This window comes from Rhinopithecus bieti, unplaced genomic scaffold, assembly GCF_001698545.2.
Source record: "Rhinopithecus bieti isolate Rb0 unplaced genomic scaffold, ASM169854v2 scaffold_32012, whole genome shotgun sequence".
Lineage (NCBI taxonomy): Eukaryota > Metazoa > Chordata > Mammalia > Primates > Cercopithecidae > Rhinopithecus > Rhinopithecus bieti.
The window spans coordinates 1,086,156-1,100,064 of record NW_016814432.1 but is presented as its reverse complement, the minus strand read 5'-3'; the positions used below and the strand labels follow the sequence as shown (position 1 = coordinate 1,100,064).

General features: G+C 42.7%; 1 protein-coding gene across 2 annotated transcripts in view; it reads right to left on the bottom strand.

Annotated features, from left to right (window-relative positions):
- LOC108514248 (uncharacterized) overlaps positions 1-13,909 on the bottom strand; it is a 180,662-nt gene that overhangs the window by 117,296 nt on the left and 49,457 nt on the right. For both annotated transcript variants that reach the window (XR_001881172.1, XR_001881171.1), the window contains exon 2: positions 4,589-4,667. The gene's annotated coding sequence lies outside the window, so the exon portion shown is untranslated. The remainder of the gene's footprint in view (positions 1-4,588; positions 4,668-13,909) is intronic.

Sequence of the window (13,909 nt, the reverse complement as noted above, 5' to 3'; positions counted from 1 at the left end):
TGAAGTCTGGAAGATTCTTCCCTGGGGAAGATGACCAGCTCAAGGCAAAAGACCTACAAATACTGACTTTGGAAATTCTCCAATGAAATGACTCTATTAGGCCAGCCTGCAGTGAAGACCATAGTTGACAAACTTCCCATGCACACAGAATTGTCAATCAGCTTCACAGGCTCCACTCTCACAGAGGAAGATAGCCTGGAGCACCAGATGTGTGAACAGCCAATATGAAAGCCACACACACACAGGAAACAAAGTGAGAAGAAGAAAGTCTCAGTATTAGAGTTATAAGATAATCATGAGAGAACTTCCCAGAAAGTAGAGCCAAAAGATAAAGAGATAGAAAATAGGAGATGAAGAAGAAGAAAATGAATGGCCCAATACAGAGGTCAACCTCCAATCACAGAGTCCCAGAAGTGGTGCATGTGAGAAAAATCGATGGGAGGAAATTTTTAACTGAATGCCCAACTAGAAATTATCTTTCTATGTCTGAAGGAAAGAAAGCAGACTGGGAACAACTGACCATCTTGGCACAGTGATAAGTGCACATGTTAAGAAAATTAGTCTGGGAATAGTGTGTAGGATGAATTTGGACAGGAAAGGTTTAGCACACTGTGACAATTAGTATTTGCTGGATGAGAATACAACTGTTAAGCTTGTGGAAATAATCAGGAGGTACAATCATAACGGATACATGTGTGAAGGGATGAAGCTCTGGACTGGTGGTAACCACAAGAATGGACAGGATTGAATCCTTTGAAAATTCCATCTAGATTTTCCAACTAGAAAATTTTCTAGATTTTTTCCAACTAGAAAAAAATCCTAGAGGAAATTGAAAAACAAAATGATACATCTTAGTGAACACAGAGAGTAAGAAGAATCAGAGGTCTTCTAGCCTGGCAGACAGCAGAGTCATGGAACTCCTGGAAATGGGGTTTGCAGCGGGGCAGGGGATAGGGGTTGCCTTCTCAAAGCAATGATGATGAGTTCAATCTTGGATGTTTGGAGTTAATTGAGGGGAAAAAGAGGTCTGGCAGTGATTGAGGCACTCTTCAAATAGCGAACATGTAAAATTGACTAGTAAAGTAGTCATGGAGGAGTGCTGATTATCTCAAAGAAAAGAACGTTTTCTACTTATTTTTAATGGATAAAAATTACCTTTGAACAAATGTAACGTGTTAATATAGATTAGGGCTATATCTGACCGATAAAGGAGAGAACAATTAACTTTAAAAGCAAAGCTAGACTTAGTGCCTGTACACTCAGGTAGGAAAAGCTAAACTGCAATTTGTTCTGAGCTGAGACTGCCAATATATTCAGCTTTAGCTGGCTGGGCAGTTATAGTGGCATTAGGGACCATTTCAAAGACAGGAGTCATCCTGGAGAGCACACCCCATACCTCAAGCTGTTTTGAGATACTGTTCAGGTTGGTGTGTGGCCACAGAGGGAAGGGAGTATGGCTCTGCAACACAGGGGGTCTATAAATAGATCCAGAAAGTGAGATTCATTTGTCTGGGTCATTTAAGATGATCCCTCAGCCCACTCCAGGGGTAGAGGAGTTCAGAATTTCAGATGTGGGTGAGCTTCTACATGTCAGTGTGACCCTGATGCCACTGGGGGATCTGTTCTTTTTGCCTAGTTGGTGTTTGGTGTTTGCTATGGTCTGAATGTCTGTGTCCCCCCCCACAATTCTAATGTTGAAATCCTAACCCCTAACATGATTATATACAGAGGATAATCCCCTTCTTTCCCCCTCTCTTTTTTTTTTGGAGACAGAGTCTTGCTCTGTCAACTAAGCTGGAGTGCAGTGGTGCAATCTTGGCTCACTGCAACCTCCACCTCCTGGGTTCAAGCAATTCTCTTGCTTCAGCCTCCAGAGTAGCTGGGACTACAGGTGCACACCACCAGGCCTGGCTAATTTTTGTATGTATTAGTAGAGACGGGTTTCACCATGTTGCCCAGGGTGGTCTTGAACTCCTGACCCCAGGCAATCTGCCTATCTCAGCCTCCCAAAGTGCTAAGATTGCAGGTGTGATCCACCACACCTGGTCAATCCCTTTCTTCTGAGAGGTGATTAGATTATGAGGGCAAAGCCTTCATCAATGGGATCAGTGCTCTTACAAAATAGACCCTAGGAAGCTCATTTGCCCTTCCACTATGTGGAGACACAGCTAGAAGGTGTGTGCACTATTGTTATAAGTAGATAGGCATGAGCAGGAAAGGAGAGGGCTCTCCCCCGCCACCCACTAGGAATGCGGCTTGATGGTTCGACAATCATTGCATTGCCTCTTTAAAAACAATAATTGGGCAGCGCCAGGGAGAGGTCATTTCCTGATGGTTCACACCTGTTGACATAAAAATGTTAATTGAATGCGGACCCCAGGGAGAAGCAACTTCCTGGACATGCACATTAAGACATAAAAATGGCAAAGTACGATGTTCTAGGTACATGCTACCATTAAAAGAAAGAAAGCCTCAGATGGGCACACGTCTAACTCCCCAAACATGCTCCCTAACACAGCTTCCAGGAAGAGCAGAAGAGTTATGGTAATGTATGTAACACGTTATTGACAGTACATATGTTGATTCCAAGGAAATGCTGGCTAAGCATGACTCAGAGTCGTTGCTGGGCATCTAAATTGTGCATGCTCAGTTCCTAAGGGTAAGGAGGGTACTGCACATGCAGAAAGCCCAGCCTAAGGGAAGAATCATGGGAAAGAGGCCAGCCTGAAACTTGGACTTTTCTTTTTCCTCTTTGACCTTCAGGCGCCCACTTGGATCTCTTCCAAGGGTTCTTTCCTTTCTTTCTTATTCTAAAGCCTTTTTAATAAACTTCCATTCCTGCTCTGAAACTTGCCTCAGTCTCTTTTTCTGCTTTACGCCCCTCAGTTGAATTCATTCTTCTAAGGAGGCCAGGGCTGAAGTTGCTGCAGACCCTTACGGATTCGCCACGAGTAACTCGGGGTAACTTGGGTCTCTTCTACCAGTATAACTATGAACCAGAAAATGGCCCTCATCAGACACCAAATCTGCCAGAGCCTCATCTTGGACTTGCCAGGCTCTGGAACTGTGAGAAGTAAATTTCTGTTGTTTATAAATTACCGTCTACACTGTTTTGTTATAGCAGCCAGAAAAGACTAAGGCAGTGTTAATTCTATTTTCTTTTGGTTCTGTAACTTTACAAGAACAGACTGAGAGAAGATTAATTTAGAAAACATCTCAATATCTACGTTGAGCCTTGATAGGTACTATATTCACACAGGGTTTCAGAGTTAAGTTTCTGATATGGTTTGGATCTGCGTCCCCAACAAATCTCACGTCAAATTGTAATCCCCGGTGTTGGAGGTGAGGCCTGGTAGGAGGAGATTGGATAGTGGGAGCACAGTTCTCATGAATGGTTTAGCCTTGGTACTGCATAGTGAGTGAGTTCTCACAAGATCTGGTTGTTGAAAAATATGTGGCACCACCCCGCTGGCTCTCTCTTGCTCCTGCTCCAGGCATGTAAGGTGAGCCTGCTTCCCCTTCACCTTCCGCCATGATTGTAAGATTCCTGAGGCCTCCCTAGAAGTAGAAGCTACCTTATGTGCCTATGCCTCCTGGATAGCCTGGAGAACCATGAGTCAATTAAACCTCCTTTCTTTTCTTTTCTGTTTTTTTCTTTTTCTTTTTCTTTTGAGACGGAGTCTTGCTCTGTCGCCCAGACCGGAATGCTGTGGCACGATCTCGGCTCACTGCAACCTCCGCCTCCCGGGTTCAAGCGATTCTCCTGCCTCAGCCTCCCGAGTAGCTGGGACTACAGGCGCCCGCCACGTCGCCCGGCTAGTTTTTTGTATTTTTAGTGGAGACAGAGTTTCACCATGTTAGCCAGGATGGTCTTGATCTCCTGACCTCGTGATCCACCTGCCTCGGCCTTCCAAAGTGCTGGGATTATAGGCGTTAGCCACTGCACCCAGCCTAAACCTCCTTTCTTTACAAATTACCCATTCTCAGCTGGGCTCTGTGACTCAAGCCTGTAATTCCAACACTTTGGGAGGCCAAGGCGGGTGGATCACCTGAGGTCAAGAGTTCAAGACCAGCCTGACCAACATGGAGAGACCCTGTCTCTACCAAAAATAGAAAATTAGCCGGGTGTGGTGGCATATGCCTGTAATCCCACCTACTCCGGAGGCTGAGGCAGTAGAATCACTTGAACCCAGGAGGTGGAGGTTGCAGTAAGCCAAGATTGTGTCACTGCACTCCAGCCTGGATGAGAGTGAAACTCTGTCTCAGTAAATAAATAAATAAATAAATAGTCTCAGGTATTTATTTACAGCAATGGAAGAACAGCCCAATACATCTTCTAGGAAAAGCAGAAGAGTTGTGGTAATCTATGTAACACATTACCGACAATACGTATGTTGATTCCAAGGAAATGCTGGGTGAGCATGACTCAGAGTCATTGCTGGGTATCTAAATAAATTGCTTCAGATCTTCTCCTTAAAAAAAAATCAGTCAACTATATAGATCCCAAACACAGGAAGGCAAACACAAGTGTGGGTAATTGCAAGATCTTTCCCAGGAACTGCAGCAGAAGAAAGCACTTGCGCCTTACCAGTGCATTTTTAAGGATATCCAGCAGTCAGGTTGTTAGCCATGACAGTTGTTCCAAGAAAGTGCGAATTATTACTGACCTAGAAGAAAATGGATAAGGCTACTCAGAATGAACAAGGCACAGTTGTTATAGGTGACACAGTAAACACAGTGAGCCCTGTTGTCACAGCCTAGACCACTCCCCAGTCCTGCAGTACTCTGACATTTCAGGAGGCAGAGGCACTGGGGCAGACCCTAGGGACAAGTTATTGAAAAGCTGTCTGGACAGCTCTCAGAACCAACTCTGCGAAGAGGGAGTAGAGATAAAGGGTAAATGGTTGCAATTACTTGTCAAGTGCTGCGCCTGCACAGTGGCAAATTCTGACATACGTTAAGCAAAGTTCCCTTCTAGACCAGGTTGCCTATGTTTCGCATTTCTATCCTGGTATTTTAAAACCTGAACTCCAAAGGGAGGACAGTAGGCATGCCTGACCATCACCTTCCATCCCACCCTCTTCCCATCATGGCGGGAACTAGTTTTTCAGGTTTAGTTGTGTCCACTTGGCCAAGAGAAAGGTCCATTCAGTCAGTTGGGGGGCTTACAATTTTATTTTTGATTTACAAGAGTATCAGGAAGTCATAAAATACTTTATACAAGACAGTTAATGCAATCAGATGTCACTCTGACAAGGTTGCTCTGCTTCTTAATTGCTAGGGTTTGTCGGTCAGTCTGTATACCAGCATCTCCTCAGCTGCTCGATTACAAGCAGTAGATTCTATGCAACTAATGAGCACCCAGGTAGCACCACGAAAGCAACAGAGAGACGGCTGTAGTGGAGGACAGTGAATTGCTTTTAATTTCCAAGGTCTTTTGTTATTTCCTTTTTATTATGTTTTATTTTTTATTTTGTTATTTATTTTTTAATTTTTTTTTTTTTCTTTTTGAGACAGAGGCTCGCTCTGTCGCCTGGGCTGGAGTGCAGTGGTGCAATCTCAGCTCACCGCAAGTTCCACCTCCCGGGTTCACACCATTCTCCTGCCTCAGCCTCCTGAGTAGCTGGGACTATAGGCGCCTGCCACCACGCCTGGCTAATTTTTTGTATTTTTGGCAGAGATGGGGTTTCACCGTGTTAGCCAGGATGGTCTCGATGGCCTGACTTCGTGATCCACCTGCCTCGGCTTCCCAAAGTGCTGGGATTACAGGCATGTGCCACCACACCCGGCTAATTTTGCATTTCTAGTAGAGATGGGGTTTCTCCATATTGGTCAGGCTGGTCTCGAACTTCTGACCTCAGGTGATCTGCCTGCCTCGGCCTCCCAAAGTGCTGGGATTACAGGCATGAGCCACCGCACCCAGCCTTGAAGAACTATTTTTTCTATAAAATTATAAAATGGTGTTTATCACAAATATTAATATACAACAGTTCAAAATTACTTTCTAGGGTTTTCACTAGAAATTAGAGTTACAAATAGTTAAAAACTACGAGATGTGAAATAAACAATTCTGTATACAGACTATACACACAAAAGCAAAATATGCATTTGATGAGGAAAGTTATAAAGGCATAAAAACGTGTGTTAAAAATTTTGTATGGGGCTGGCCATGGTGGCTCACGCCTGTAATCACAGCACTTTGGGAGGCCGAGGCGGGTGGATCACCTGAGGTCAGGAGTTTGAGACCAGCCTGACCAATATGGTGATACCCCGTCTCTACTAAAAATCCAAAAATTAGCTGAGCATGGTGGTAAGCACCTGTAATCTGAGCTACTGGGGCGGCTGAGGCAGGAGAATCGCTTGAACCTGGGAGGCAGAGATTGCAGTGAGCCGAGATTGTGCCACTGCACTCCAGCCTGAGCAACGGAGTGAGACTCTATCTCAAAAAGAAAAAAAAATTTGTCTGGTTTAAAGTTGCTTGAAGGTTTCAAATTGAAGGAATAAAGAAAATAGATAAAATATAGAAAGTTGGAAAATGTAAAACAAAAGGTTTATAGAAATCTTATGATTAAAATGAGTTTTATAAATTTTGAGGTTTTATTTAAATTAGTTTTAGTATTGATAATACACTAATTAAAATTAAAATTTGGTTTTTTCTTTTGAACAAAAATTTTATGTAGTATTAATAAGACAGCAAAATATTTCTGTTCACTTTTTTTTTGAGACGGAGTCTCACTCTGTCACCCAGGCTGGAGTGCAGTGGTGTGATCTCAGCTCACTGCAAGCTCTGCCTCCCAGGTTCATGTCATTCTCCTGCCTCAGCCTCCCGGGTAGCTGGGACCACAGGCATCCACCACCACGCCCGGCTAATCTTTTGCATTTTTAGTACAGTCGGGGTTTCACCGTGTTAGCCAGGTTGGTCTCGATCTCCTGACCTAGTGATCTGCCTCGCCTCGGCCTCCAAAGTGCTGGGATTACAGGTGGAGCACCGCGCCCGGCCTTTGTTCACCCTTTTGAGTTAACTGCAAAAGAAAAAAAAAGGAAAGAGGAAAAATGAAGAGACAGATTCTGTCTCATGCTGTCTTAGGTTCTTCTGATTGAAAACTGAGTCTCCTTTATCAAAGACTGCAGGTTTTGTTTTAAAAAATTTTAAATTATCACTGGTTAAATGAATATTATTTCACAGTGACCTGTGATCCTATTTTGGTCAAGTATTTTAAACCTTTGACATATGTGGCAGGCTTCCCAAAATCAAACTGCAGCTTCAAAATTAAGTATTTTTTGACGTCTAACTTTGGGATGCTGCAGAGGGCCCCTGAAGTATCCGAAACAGACCTAAACAGGTTTATTTGACATGTGAAGTTACATGGGAAGCATTGTCAGATAAGAAATAATGTTTAACCTTCTTCAGATTATCTTTTAATAAATGTTATTAATATTAATATATGTTCCAAAATTGTATAAGACTTCTAAAATTCTAATATGTCTGAGTATGTGCTATCAATCATAATTATGGTTAAAATAACCAAATTTCCTTGTCAATCATGTCTTTAACTATGGCTATTTAACTATTGCTATTTAAAGCATTTTAAAGCATTTCCAGCTGGGTGAGGTGTCTCACGCATGTAATCCCAGCACTTTGGGAGGCTGAGGCGGATGGACCACCTGAGGTCAGGAGTTCAAGACCAGCCTGGCCAACCTGGTGAAACCCTGTCTCTACTAAAAATACAAAAATTAGCCGGGAGTGGTGGCGAGTGCCTGTAATCCCAGCTCCTCAGGAGGATGAGGCAGGAGAATCACTAGAGCCTGGGAGGCAGAGGTTGCAGTGAGCCGAGATCATGCCACTGCACGCCAGCCTGGATGACAGAGTAAGACTCCATCTCAAAAAAATAAATTAAATAAAATACAAGCTTTAGAGTGGAATGAAAGGAATTAAAGTACACTTGGAAAAGGGCCTAGTGGGTGACTTGAGAGATCAAGTGTGTAGTCTGACCTTTGACTTAGGATCTTATACGTTGGCATGCTTCTGGGATTGCGTTACTTCTCCCCCATCCTTTCCTTGGGGTCGGCTCTCCACATGTACAGTGGCCTGCTAGCCCTTGGGAGGGGCCACATGCACAGTGTGTTTACTGAAGTTGTGTGCATGCTCTTGAGGTGTCCTTCCCTTACCAGTCGACCGTTCCTAGAGGAAGGTCATGCACCAGTTAAACATCACCATTTTGCCTTTCAATGTGTGTGTGTGAGTCCACTCGCCCAACTCCTGAGATCTTACCAGGAAGCGGCTGATCACCAGTTTCAGGTGTTTTCAAATCTACTGGGAGGTGTGTTTCCCTGGCGCTGGCTGCAACCAATTATTATTTTAAAGAAACAGTGTAACAACCCCCTGACCATTGCCTGATGGTCACCTGACATTCCTGGGAGTGGTGGGGCTACTGTAACACTTTGATAGATTATATTCAGAGGTTCGTTAGCTACTGAGGCATTTCCCTGCCTCTCCATCTCTAGAACTCAGTGTCTGCTTTATGTTAAGAGCAAGGCCATCATTGTCAGTTGCTCCACCAAACAGAAACTGGCTCACCTGCTCTTCAGTGCCGTTCCCTAATGAATCAATCACCCCAGTGATTGCCCCTGCAACCTCTTCCCACACCTTTAGGACATGGCCCCCACTTTCACAGAAGGTCTCTCCCCCACCTATTTTGGATACAGTTCCCTCTAGACTCATTACTCTATAAACGTTAGCCTGTTTGCTTTCCATCTTTCAGGAATTTCTTAGTTTCTAGCAAGCCAATGGCACTCTTTCTCACTTTCCAGTGCACGGAGAGGTTACTAAAGTATAACTTTTTTTCTTCAGCCATTCCAAGAAATTTTGGTTGATAAGGAAGGTAGGTATCACGATTTGTAAATTCCCTTACTTATGTAGAAAACAATTTAGGATGTTACAGATCCTTGGGATCACCACTAAGAATATCGATTATAGAGACGGGTACACTCTGCAGTAAATCAGGTGGTGCCATTATGAAGTTCTGTTAAAAATAACAAGTTCCAGAAAACCAAATACTGCGTGTTCTCACTTGTAAGTGGGAGCTGAATGATGAGAACACATAGACACGTCGCGGGGAGTAACACACACTGGGGTCTGTTGGAGGGTTGGAAGTAGGAGGAGGGAGAGCATTAAGAAGAACAGCTGATGAATGCTGGGCTTAATACCTAGGTAATGGGATGATTTGTGCAGCAAACCACCATGGCACATGTTTACCTATGTAACAAACCTGCACATGATGCACATGTACCCCTGAACTTAAAATAAAAGTTGGAAAAAAACGTTTCATAGGAGCTGTACTGGCATTTGTTTTTAATGGACAAGGTTTCTTTGCATCATTTGACTTTAATATTTTCCAGGATAAATCTATCTATTCCCTGTCAACATGCTACAGAATATAGATAGTCACCAACTTACGACGGTTTGACTTATGATTTTTTTTTTCACCTTATGACGGGTTTATTGGGGTATTAAATGCAGGTTTTTTTGTTTTTTTCTCACTTTTTAAAAAGTTTTTCTTAATGCAGTTTTGACTTACCATGTTTCAACTTATGGTGGATTTATTGGGACAAACGCCATAGTAAGCTGTTGAAGCCTAGGGGCAGACAACAAAGAATTTGTCCAACTGCTTAAGCAGATTTCAGTTATCTTTTGACAGAGAGAAAACAAAACAAAACTCATTCTAACTGGATTAGCCACACACATATTAAAGTATTTTGTGTCATCAAGAATATAATCCAATGTCTTAAAATGTGTGCAAACTAACAAATTTTTGCACCATGTGCAGGTGCATCATGTGCAGGTTTGTTCTTCCCATATGGTACCTAAAGCATTTTGTCTTCTAACTAAGCATAAATTAATACCTGTTGACTTAGGGTAGCCATATAATTTATCATCCAAATGAGAACACTTTGAGAATAAAAGTAGGTGCTATTGATAATCACTCTTAGAATACAGCCATAAACTAGGACTGTGTCAGACAAACCAGGATGTATGGTCACCCTAAACATGACCCAGCACCTTTGAAACAAATGAGAAGAACAGTCTAATGTGTATGTCACATGCTCATTTTTCCCTGTGCTCTTTCCACCAGCGTAATTAGATAGACTAATGAAGAGCAAACATTTTGCACAGGGCCAATTCAGAAACCATGACAATTTCCTTCCACTTAGTAGTCTATCAAATCTCATGGCACGGTAAGGGGACACTTTCACAATTGGAATTATCTATTTAAATAAAAGAATGTCAAATATGAAAGTTGGCCCTATCCTTTTAGCCAGATTTGAGGACTGTATCCTGGAGGCAGCTTTCTTGTTTTCCATTGCTTTTTATTCATACAAGAGTTTAGAGTTCTTGTGCATTATCTCATTGCTTCCTTGAAATAAATGAATCAAGGTGAGTGTTATGACATTTCCAATCTACCGAACAGGAAAACAGTAAGCAGAGAAGTCAGACTTTTATAATTCGATGGAAAACATACTTGATTGCTGTGCATGTTTTTACTTATCCAATTTTTTAGTAAAATAAATTTTTATGTCAATTGGTCCTGTGTATTTTGTGAATTGCCTGTTAATGTCCTTTCCCATGTGGGTATTAATTTCTCCTATACTTTTCTCTGATGTTTAATTTTTTTATCCAAGTAAGAAATAGGGCTAATTTTAAAAGCCCAACGGTACTCTTAATGACTGTAAGAAAAATATCAGTCCCTGTTTTACTCTTCCTTTCCCAACTCCATTTTCACTTCCCAGAGGCAACCCTTCCATCGGCATTTGTGGCTGTTTCTTTCTTTTTTGAGACACAGTCTGGCTCTGTCGCCCAGGCTGGAGTGTACTGGTGCGATCTTGGCTCACTGCAACCTCTGCCTTCCGGGTTCAAGCGATTCTCCTGACTCAGTCTCCTGAGTAGCTGGGATTACAGGCTCCTGCCACCATGCCTTTTTTTTTTGTATTTTTAGTAGAGACGGGGTTTCACCATGTCGGCCAGGATGGTCTCAAACTCCTGACCTCAGATGATCCACCCACCTCGGCCTCCCAAAGTACTGGGATTATAGGCATAAGTCACCGTGCCCAGCCATTTTTAGCTGTTTCTTCTGATACTTACCTCCATATTTCTAAGTAATATTCTTTAATTTCTATTTCTTGCTGATTTTAAATATTATATGCTGACTTCTGATGAAGCATAAGACTTTAGTACTCTTATAAAACATCACACACCTTACCTACTTACAAGAACTCTTTTAGTACAGTTGTATCCCAATTCTTTATTAAATTGATACCTAATACTTATATTGTTATGACTATATAAATACTGAGGACTATGCTCTTTTTATCTTGCCGAAATTCCTATCTAAGGGGTCTGGGGAGTCACGCCCTACAAACCATAAATTCTCATCAGTGGGTTTTATTTAACTCTCTATGTATCATGACTTACTTTCCAACCTGACTCTGGCACAACATTAGGAGACAGGAAAGAAAATAAAAATATTTTACCCCCAAACATGTTTCTTTGCCGTATCTCAAAATGGCCCTAGAAAGCTGTCCTTCCTGAGGGAAAATGTGCATCTGTAAAGAATCTCTGTGGGCACGGTGGCTCACACCTATGATCCCAGCACTGTGGGAGGCGGGCGCGGGTGGATCACCTGAGGTCAGGAGTTTGAGACCAGCCTGGCCAACATGGTGAAACCCCATCTCTACTAAAAATACAAAAATTAGACGGCTGTGGTGGAGCATGTCTGTAATCCCAGCTACCTGGGAGGCTGAGGCAAGAGGATCACGTGAACCCGGGAGGCAGAGGTTGCAGTGAGCTGAGACCAAGCCGTTGCACTCCAGCCTGGGTGACAACAGCGAAACTGCATCTCAAAAAAAAAGCACCTTTTAAAGATCTGGATAGGAAACATTTGTCATTTATTGTCTCTAAGGGCAGCCACTGTAAGACTTCAAAAGAACCTTAGTCTCCACATTCTTATCTTAACCTGAACATTTCCTTTCTATGGATCCCAGGTCTTTAAACAAACTCAGCCAATTGTCAAGCAGAAAATGTTTAAATTTACCTATAGCCTGGATACCCCCACTCCAGCTTTGAGTTGTCCCGCCTTTCTGGACCAAACCAATGTATTTATTGAATGTATTTGATTGATGTCTCATGCCTCCCTAAAGTGTACAAAACCAAGCTGCACTCCGACCACCTTGGGCCCATGTTCTCAGGATCTCCTGAGGGCTGTCACAGGCCATGGTCACTCATATTTGGCTCAGAATAAATCTCTTCAAATATTGTACAGTTTGACTCTTTTTGTTGACAATACCATTCACTGATGAGCTACGTAATACAGTATGGTTGTATTTCCCTTTCTTGTACAACATTTGTTTTTTCCAGGAGTTAAAAATTATCGCATTTTTTCATTTGCTTCATTTTCTAGGTACTATTGCTGATTTTTCCTAAACTCTCTGAGAGAGCTGAAGAACTCCTTTTAATGTGGTGGAACACATCAAGTAATCCACTGATCCCACAGATGTTTGTTTCCCTGGGCCACGTCTCCCCAGCAGATTTTTTTTTTTTTTTTTTTTTTTGAGACGGAGTCTTGCTCTGTCCCAGGCCGAAGTGCAGTGGCACAATCTTGGCTCACTGCAACCTCTGCCTCCCAGGATCAGGTGATTCTCCTGCCTCAGCCTTCCAAGTAGCTGGGATTACGGGTGTGTGCCACCACGCCTGGCTAATTTTTTTGTTTTTCAGTAGAGACAGGGTTTCACCATGTTGGCCAGGCTGGTCTCGAACTCCTGACTTCGTGATCTGCCAGCCTTGGCCTCCCAAAATGCTGGGATTATAGGCATGAGCCACTGTGCCCAGCCTTCCCCAACAGCTTTCTATCCTGCTGCCCAGCCTTGCCTGGCCCTCGGGCCCATTGCACAACTTCCATACTGGAAATTCACTCAACCATCATCCTGTGAATTCTCTTCTCTCCTGCACTGGCTTCCTTGTTTTCCAAATCCCTTTGGTTCCTTGGGTTCTTAGGCTCATTTTCTAATTTTAATGTTGCATATCCTTTAATTGCTTCATGACGGAAGTAGACATAAGATCCTGAAACTTTTCACGTCTGTAAATGTCTTTGTTTTACCCTCACCATTGATTAAGCTGAATACGGGATTCTGTCTTAGAAATCAATTTCCCTCAGAATTATAAAGGCCTGGCTTCATTTTCATCTAGATTAAGTTACAGTTGATACATTCAATGCCATGCTGACTTCTCATTCTCTATCTGCAATCTTTATTCTCTCTGGAAGCTTTTAGAATCTTGTCATTTTATGTATTCTGTCCTCTTCTTTCTTTTAAGAGACAGATCTCACTACTTTGCCCAAGCTGGTCTTGAACTCCTGGACTCTCACGATCCACCTGCCTCAGCCTCCTAAGCAGCTGGGACTACAGGTGTGCACCATCATGCTCTGCCTACACATTCTGTGGATAAGGAAATTAATATAACATTAGGATCTTTCATGACTATTGGAAGAGCTGAAGGAGTAGAGGTCACTGGATCTGTCACCAAAAATCAGAGAAATCTATGCTAAACATCTCAGTCTGAATCACTGAGGAGAGGTGTTCTCAAAAGCTTACTGAAATTCTCAGGAATCTCTGAGAAGCTTCCACCAATGACCCTCTCAAGAGTTTGCAGGGAAGCCACTGTGAAGCTCTTGCCTACCTGCACATTTAGCTGCAACTGATTCACTTCCATCTTCCAAATCTTATACAAGTTTCTCTCATGAGCATACTCTAACCAAAAATCACATAGAAAAGGAAACCATTCTGGAAAATGTAGCTCTCAGCCTTAAAAATGAGTGAGAATTGTGCTGAGTTAACACCAGATAATCCAGCACAGTCT